The sequence below is a fragment of the Malus domestica genome, chromosome 02, assembly GCF_042453785.1.
Source record: "Malus domestica chromosome 02, GDT2T_hap1".
In the NCBI taxonomy this organism is placed as follows: Eukaryota; Viridiplantae; Streptophyta; class Magnoliopsida; order Rosales; family Rosaceae; genus Malus; species Malus domestica.
In genome coordinates this window covers 26,217,283-26,225,755 of record NC_091662.1, presented here as the reverse complement: position 1 = coordinate 26,225,755, position 8,473 = coordinate 26,217,283, and positions in this window count along the sequence as shown.

Genomic DNA, 8,473 nt, shown 5'->3' with positions numbered 1-8,473 from the left:
CGGTGGCGCTACTAATTGACGATATTATCCGATATCTAGGAACTTTCAACCAGTATTCAGACAATATGATTTTTGATATTGGACACATGCTAGTATCTGGGAATGATACCTTTATGCCAGAACGATGGGTAACGAGCAATATCAAAAATAGCATGAATGCGTTAATTAGCGGCATGATGGTCAGACTGATTAATAGTGATTACCTGAGCCAAAGAAATAAAATCGTGGAAATTAGAAGCAAGCCTTGTAGGAAGATCGTGAACTCGCAATTGTGTTAACCATTTTACCCATCTAGGTAACCAGAACATTCTCGACCAGTCACATTTCTTATCACTTCCACAAGCAAACATTAGAATTGTAACACAAGTCGTAGAGAAAGGAAGTAGTATTATATGTTTCGAGGACATATACCTTTGGCGTCATTTCTCAAAATTTTACCTGGGATATCACCAAATGGTGAAGTGAAGGACACCATCAATCCACTTTCTCATACTACACCAGTTTTTCTTGCTTTTTTTTCAAATAAGTCCTACATCATTTCGAGAAATTAGTTATTAAAGCTTATCGATTAGGAATTTATCCATCCAAACACCTTATCTAGGGAATCTCAAACTTATCTGCGAAGGCCAAAGGCCAAACCTTAGGATCGTACCTAGATTTTAGCAACATAATCGAGCGACGATTAAAAACTGTTAACCCCTACTTTAAGTTGATGGTCTCTCTAACCAACTTTTGGAACCTGAGTTTTCTTCCATAGCCTAACGAATTCATTGTAGTCTTACAGGCGACTTTCCCACCTACTTCAGCAACGAGATCAAATTTTCTAAGCACCGATAGTCAGCTTTATACCAAATTTCTCAAATGTTATTTTTGTTTAAATTGGTACTTTTCTTGGGATACGTGATCTCAGCAGACTATATTCTTTTCTTTTTCCCAAAAAGGATTTAGTGGAAGAAGGTTGAAATCCTCACAAAGTGTTGTGAAATACATGATATCCTTGGTTTTGTCGATTTTATCGGTCGTTTGTTAGCGATTTTTCAGCTATGGCGTTTTTCTTCACATGTCAACTGAGGAAAGTTAGTTTAGTTGTGATGTTGATTATGAATAAAGTTTCTAACAATCGAACTGTTGTCTCACCTCACCTTTGTTTTACACCTTTTGATGACATTGATCATTTTGAAATCCACGATGACGTTTTCTTTTGGATGTTTTGGTTGTGTAGATGCAACATGACAAAGTACCACTTATCTTTCCGAACGGTTAGAACCATTCGAAATGAACCATCTTATTCATGACCTAGAGACAATAGTTATCATCTTCATTTGAAAACTGGATGACATTTCTCTGTGGAGAAAAGTGTTCAAAATCTTTACTAACCTTAGACCTCTCAAATACATCTTCATTTGAAAGGAACTAGATTTCTGACTATGGCAATGGAAAAACCAAATCAATGTCTACGATTGCACCATCATGTGTTATCCAGATTGTGCAAACATAATTACTAATTACCGCAGCAAAAGACATATCTACCCTTAAACATTTTTAGCTTGTCCTACCTCATTTCAATTGGAATTCATGAGTATTGATATGACGTTACTTACAAATCATCAAGAATTGTTTAAGTGGTTATAATCACTTCTTGTATTCATATAAAGATGGGGAAAATCAACGTAGACTCCTGGTACATGTGGAGATTATGGTGATGTTTCGGTGATTATCGACCAACTTGACAAGCTAACTCACTTCTCGTTGGTCCAAAGGGACTACATTTTAGGCCACTTGGTGAAATTTCTCATTTTTGAATTTATCGTTTTTTCTGGCATTTCGACTGACACCTACTTTGACTGTGATTCCATAGTCACCTCCTTGTGTCTGAAGGCATTCCAGTCAACCTTGAGTACATTTCTACCTTACTGGACTTCGTATTGTTTTCGAACAAGTATTCGAATGATTGAGATTACGATATAGAAAATTGTATAATATTGATGATGTTTCTCGAAAGGGTAGTGCATGAGCACGAACGAGGCTTTGATCAGACGATGTATATGTATTTCCGAATGGGGGCATGATGGTAATATTGCACCCTCGGGAATTTATTACTTGCTTATCAAGACAACAATGTGTTGTTAGTATTACGGGTTGCAGAATGTAATATTAATAACTTATATGTTGGATTCGTTAAGCAAGTGGACAAATAGGTCGTCTACGTTAGCATTTGTATTGTTTATTTAATTAGTCATTTATTGTTTGGGCTTTACCCAAAGATACTACACACTTATCTTCAGAGTATGTAATGCAACGTGTGTGTAGGTGAAAAATATTTTATGTTTAGTTCTAATTTCTGTACAATTATTGTAACTTTACATTATTATATATATGTATTTTGACGTGATGTTATTATACATATATAAATATTTTTGAATTTATGTTTTTATAAAAAGTATTATATTATAGTATTGTACTAAAGGAGAAGGAAGATATGAGATTGGAGGCATTAAAAAGGAATCATTGTAATCCGATCGCAACAGAATGACATTCTCTTTTATGCAACCTCTCTAGCTTGATTTCTTCTTTATATATTTTCTTTCTATTTTGAGTATTTTTTTGTTTAGCAACTTATTTCAAATTTCGGAGATGAAATTTTTTAAGGTGGGTAGATTGTGACAACATGTCCCTAATTTTACGATTTTATTAATTTTAAAAGAGTGAATGGATGAAAATGCACTTAGAGGCGAGATTATTGACTTTCGTTGGCCGTCATTTTGGGACGCGTATGAGCTATTATTTTACCGTAATCTTGAAGTACTTGACGATACGAACACGTAGGAGCAAATGAAATCGAATTTGGAGTTACGATAAAATTTTTACGGAACTACGAAACTTGAGAGTGTTTTATGAATTTGAATTTTAGGTATTTTATTATTTTAATATTTTCTGAGTGGATATTTTAAATATTTTATAATTTTTCTGGCCTGCGGGGCCCACACCCACACAAACTCTCCACTCTCTTCTTGCCACGTTTCCTCTTTTCCACCACTCTTAGATGCCTCTTTCTTCTCTCTACCTTCTCTCTTTGTTACTAGGATTGGCTTGGTACTAGATACCGAACCGAAACTAGTAACCTGAATTCGAAACCAAAACTTTTTGGGACGGGAATTTGAAGACCAATCCCAAATCAAATTGTTGGGAATCCCAAATTTTGGGACAAATCGGGAATCCCCAATTGAAATATAAAATTATAAATTGTTCTTCAAATATATTTTACTATCAAACTATTTAAATTCAACATTCCACATGAATATTAGTGAACTAAAGTAAGTAGAGCTGACCAACTTTTAATCAATTTTCATGTTTACTATGCCAATAATTAGTTCTCGTATGGGAAGTGGGCGAAGAAAAATCAGGAGGCGAACATACCAGCCTTAGCTCTGAAAATTCCGCAAGAAATGCATCCTCCCACTGTTTCAAGGGCATCAATTGTTCTGGACACTTGGCAATCTCAGGAATCTTGGGCATATAAGGCCATCTCTAACCGAGGGTTGGCCAGAGGGCTCGTTTTAGCCCTCTGGCCCTCCAAGATTCCCCAAGATATTAATATTTTAATGAACAGTACAGGGCCATATTTGCCTTCGTCTCCAACCGAGGGCCAAAGGGCTGTCACAAAAAACCGTCTCCAACCGAGGGTCAAAGGGCCATAGGGCCAAACATAATTTATTATTTAAATTTAAAAACTACAACAACTTAAATTTAAAAACAACTTATATTTAAAAACTACAAATTAAATTAAAAACAACATTAACTTAAATTTAAAAATTACAACGACTTAAATTTAATATCCATAATCAACATCATCTTCATCATCCGCCATTGTAGGAGTATAGTCAGAGGTAAACAATTGCCGCCGAGACATAATTCCCTTTTTTTTCCTATTAAAATAGGCCTTACTCATTGGAGTGTAATTCGAAGTGTTCCTTTCCATATTCTTATCATCCATCTCTTCTTGTATTTGTTTGGCCCGTTCTTCATGTCTACACTTCCTTTCTTCTGCCTCAAGGGCATTTTGCTCCGCCAGTAATTGCAATGAGGCCGCCACTTCATGTTGAGCGGCGTAATCAGCATTTCCCTTGCCCTTTTCCCTCAACCTTCGGGCCTTGTTTCGTCCCATAGCCCTAGGTAAAGAACTTTCGGACGGAGTCAGATTTTCTACCCTTGTTTGTTGAATGGTAGGAGATCTATCTTCATTCATATCTACAGATGGGGATGCAGCTCCCAAAGGATCCACTCTATGTTGAGGTGGATCTTCAAATAACACCCACCCTTTACAAATTTCCCAACAACCGTGAAACTGAAAGGGTTTTGAGCTACCCTCCATATACAATTCCTCCGCTTGGCGTACCTAGAAAATATAATTACAAAAATTTTAGGAAATTAATTCATGAAATTAAATGTAATATAATGACATATAATTACAAAAATTAAATGTAATATAATTAAACATTTAAAATAAATTGTGAAAACACTAACTTAGTTATAGTAATTGGCGTCGCTTTCATGTCTACTTGCGGCTGCTAATAGTGCTTGATGCCATTTATTCAAACTTGGATGAAGATGTTTCTTCCATCTTGAAGAACAACTTTCGTGGTTTCGGGTATTCGGTGGAATGGTGCCTTCGTAGAACTCTAAGTATTTTTTGGACACAAGAGTCCAAACACCTTCACTTGTTTGAGAAATCCCCCTCACACTATCTTCTGAGACCCATCTATAAGCCTTGCAAAGAGCTTCATCTTCTTTTCGGGTCCAAGCCCTACCTTTCATTGCAGATGAGGCCATTTTTTTTTTTGAAAAAAATGAAGGAAATATTGAAGGAAATTATTGAAAAATTGAAACAAATATTATAGATGAAGGAAATATTGCAAATGAAGTGAAGAAATATTATAGATGAAGGAAATATTGAAAAATTGAAACAAATATTATAGATGAAGGAGATTATTGAAAAAATATTGAAGGAAATTATTGAAAAATTGAAACAAATATTATAGATGAAGGAAATATTGGAAAATATATTGAAGGAAATATTGAGAAATATATTGAAGGAAATATTGAAAATTATTGAAGAAGGAAATATTGCAAATGAAGTGAAGAATTGAAAGAACTTCACCATATTTATAGAAGAAAAGAAATGTTTAAAATAAAAAAATAAAAAAAAACCCAACGGCTAGTTGCAACAGCTAGCCGTTATATTAAAAAAAACTTCAAACTATTAGTGTCGGTTATAACCGACACTAATAGTACAACTATAAAAAAAAAAAAAAAAATTTCAAATCTTTCTTTAATGTTGTTGGTTATAAACGACACAATTCCTGACAGCCAAACTTTAGCAACTTTTTGGCAAAAGCTCTCAGTGGATGCACCGCATTTCAGATGCTTTAGCCAATGGGTGATCTGGACTGTGAAGATATGGACCACTGATCTATGATTTAACACTCTTGCTTAACCTTGGGCTCTCTAATTATGAAATTGAACATAAATACGAAGAGTGTTGCGGGGATTTAAACACAGAGATCTTCCACTCTAAAGACCATACCCTAAATTAAATTTCAAACCCTAAATTAATTCCAAAATTTACTTGTTTGGGATAAAATCAGTGCATAGTGCATTGGATGAAGAAGACTCTCAGACTTTGAGTGTCTGATAGAGAGAATCGCGAGAGAGAGCAAGGGTCGTGGCTCTGTCCTTTGTGTAAGGAAGCAAGCCTCCATAGTGAGGGATAAGAAGTCAAGAGAGAGAGAGAGAGAGAGAGAGAGATCAGAGAGGTAAGTCGAGAGAGAGGCGAGTCACTTGTGTGATGTGGCAGGATAGATGGTAAATAAGGAGGAGGTGAGAGATCGAAAGAAAACGGCGAGGATGAGAAAGCAAGGTGATGTGAGGTCGAGAGAGAGTGTGATTGAGTGAGGGTTTTATTTGAATTCAATGATTAAGATTAAATCTCAACCAAATCCATGGCTGTTACAATTCTAAATATATATTTAAATTAAATAATATATATATATATATATATATTTTTCGGTTCGGTTCGGGATTACCAAAGAATGAAAATGTAAAATCGATTCCCGTACCGAAATTTCAGGATCGATTTGGGATTGGGTACCGAAATTTTCTGGATTTTCGGTTTGGGATTTTTTTGGTTTGGAATTTTCAGTATTTTTTCCCACCCCTATCTATTACTCTCACTTCTCCATCACCTTTCTCTCGTGTCTCACCCTTTGGCGACACCGGCGTCCACCAACTCGCCATCTCCTCCAGCAAACTCCACCAAACCGCCACTTGGGTTTTCTCTCTCATCCCCTTTTCCCTTAGTCTTTCTCTCATCCCCCTCAAACTTTTTTACTCTCCCGTCTCTTTGGGATGCACCTAGATGGTGCAGTGGTAAACACCGAGCCACCACCATCATCGTTTCAACCACAAAACAACTACTCCATTCACTCATTCAGATTTTTCCCTCTCTGGACTCCATGCACATTGCACATAAATGTAGCGGGGAACGCCACCATGTTTTTCGGCTAGTTCACAAACTTCCAACAAGGATAAGCTATGAAAACAACCTAAAAAATTCTTGGATCATGTTTTAATATATGTTCTAGCTTTCTTAAGGGTTTTGATGAGGGTTTTGGTACAAAACTGCTGCAGGGAAGACTTCCCAGATTTTTCGACGACTTTCGAGCCCTTTTCCAGCCACCTCCGACCACGGTCGAGGACCCCAATGGTATATTTCAACTCCTTGTTTCTTGGGCTTCATTTTGATATATTGGATGACTAGGTTGAGTAAAGTTTTATGGTTGATCGGAGCCGAGAACTTCCAACCTTCTTCTACGTTGGATCCGGCAACCTGTGAGTCCAAATGGGTCAACCCGACTGGGTACAAAAACAGGAAAATAAATAAATAAATAAATAAAATGGGGCCTAAGCCTAAACCTTTTGGCCAACCCGACACAAACCTTTAGGCTATTGTTCCAACTAGACCCAATTCCAAAATGGGCTCAGAATATTCTTGGGATATTCTCTGGAATATTCCTTATGTTAACTGTCAGGGCGGCTCGGTTGACTTTTTAGGGTTGATTGTTGACTTTTCATTAACTTTTTACAAAATTTGCCCGGGACCCTTCTTGGCATATTTCGACTTGCTAATTCCGAATCCGCTGTCTGTTTCTTCAAATTTATTTGTTTCGGTAGAGTTTTACTAATAGGTCCCAATATTGTGGTTAGGTGCGATTACTATTGGAGACTCCGGTTTTCCTAGTTCGAACGGCTGCAATCTCGCAAATAACTGTGTGTGGGTCTTTGCTTTTAAATATATTTATTTAGTTTCCATTTATATATTTGAAAAAGAATTTCTTATGTATGCCTAGATTAGTGTAATGTTTATAAAAATTAGCAAAATGACGAAATTTACAAAATTATCCTAAATCCTACGGGATGCATAGGTATACGTACTTTTGTGGGATTTTAATTATGGCCATGATTAAATTTTATTGAATAGTAAAATGTTGACATAAATTATTGATTTACCGCTGTATGATTTTATTTACGTTATCTGCTCATCGTTGCTGCACCAGTGTTAGTACTCACCCAGGCCAGGGTCAGTTTTTCACATGTATGTTCACATTACATCGTACACTCACTTTGGATTCATTGTAGGTGCCAGGCCTGTTCTAGATTGCTATAGGCAACTAGGACTCGTATGTGATGCTTATAGCGCCAGTCTTCATGTGATTGTAAGACTAAAGCTTAAATCATTATTACACCCAGTCCTGCTCATGTCAGAATACCTCGACATGAACTCGTGTGTCAGCATATGTCGATGAGCAATCAATGTGATATGTTCATTTCTGCAAGATATTGTGATTATTGGTAGTTATATGCCTATTTACGCATTTTGTGACATATTGAATTCTTGATATATTGCAGGTTACGGTAAGTGTTTTCATACTATACGTATATTTGGAAACTATACTTGTTTTACGGTAAGGGGTTATAATGTTTTCAAAAAGGCTTTTATAAAACTTTATTTTTAGGCCCACTCACCCTTGTTTTTCACCCCTCTAGGTTTTAGTGTTAAGTTTTCGTGTCGATGAGGATTCTTGGCAAATCTTAGTATAGGTGTTTATCTTCAATGGTATGATTCTCATCCTACCTTATTGTACTTTACTTATACTTTGACATCATGTGTGAAATGGATTCATTCCCGCTCACAAGCGCACTCTTCTATTTAGGCACTTTTAGGCTTAAATTTATTCATATTTTCCACATCACTACACTTTATGGCTTCGTTACCCTTCTGGTGTTGGCTAGCACAACTCGATTCGGACTACAGTGGACATTCCGGGTCGGGCTGTGTCATATTGGCTATTTTAATTATTTTTTCTCATTTTTTACTTCATCCTATGTTAAGTTAAACACTTATGGCTTAGAATTT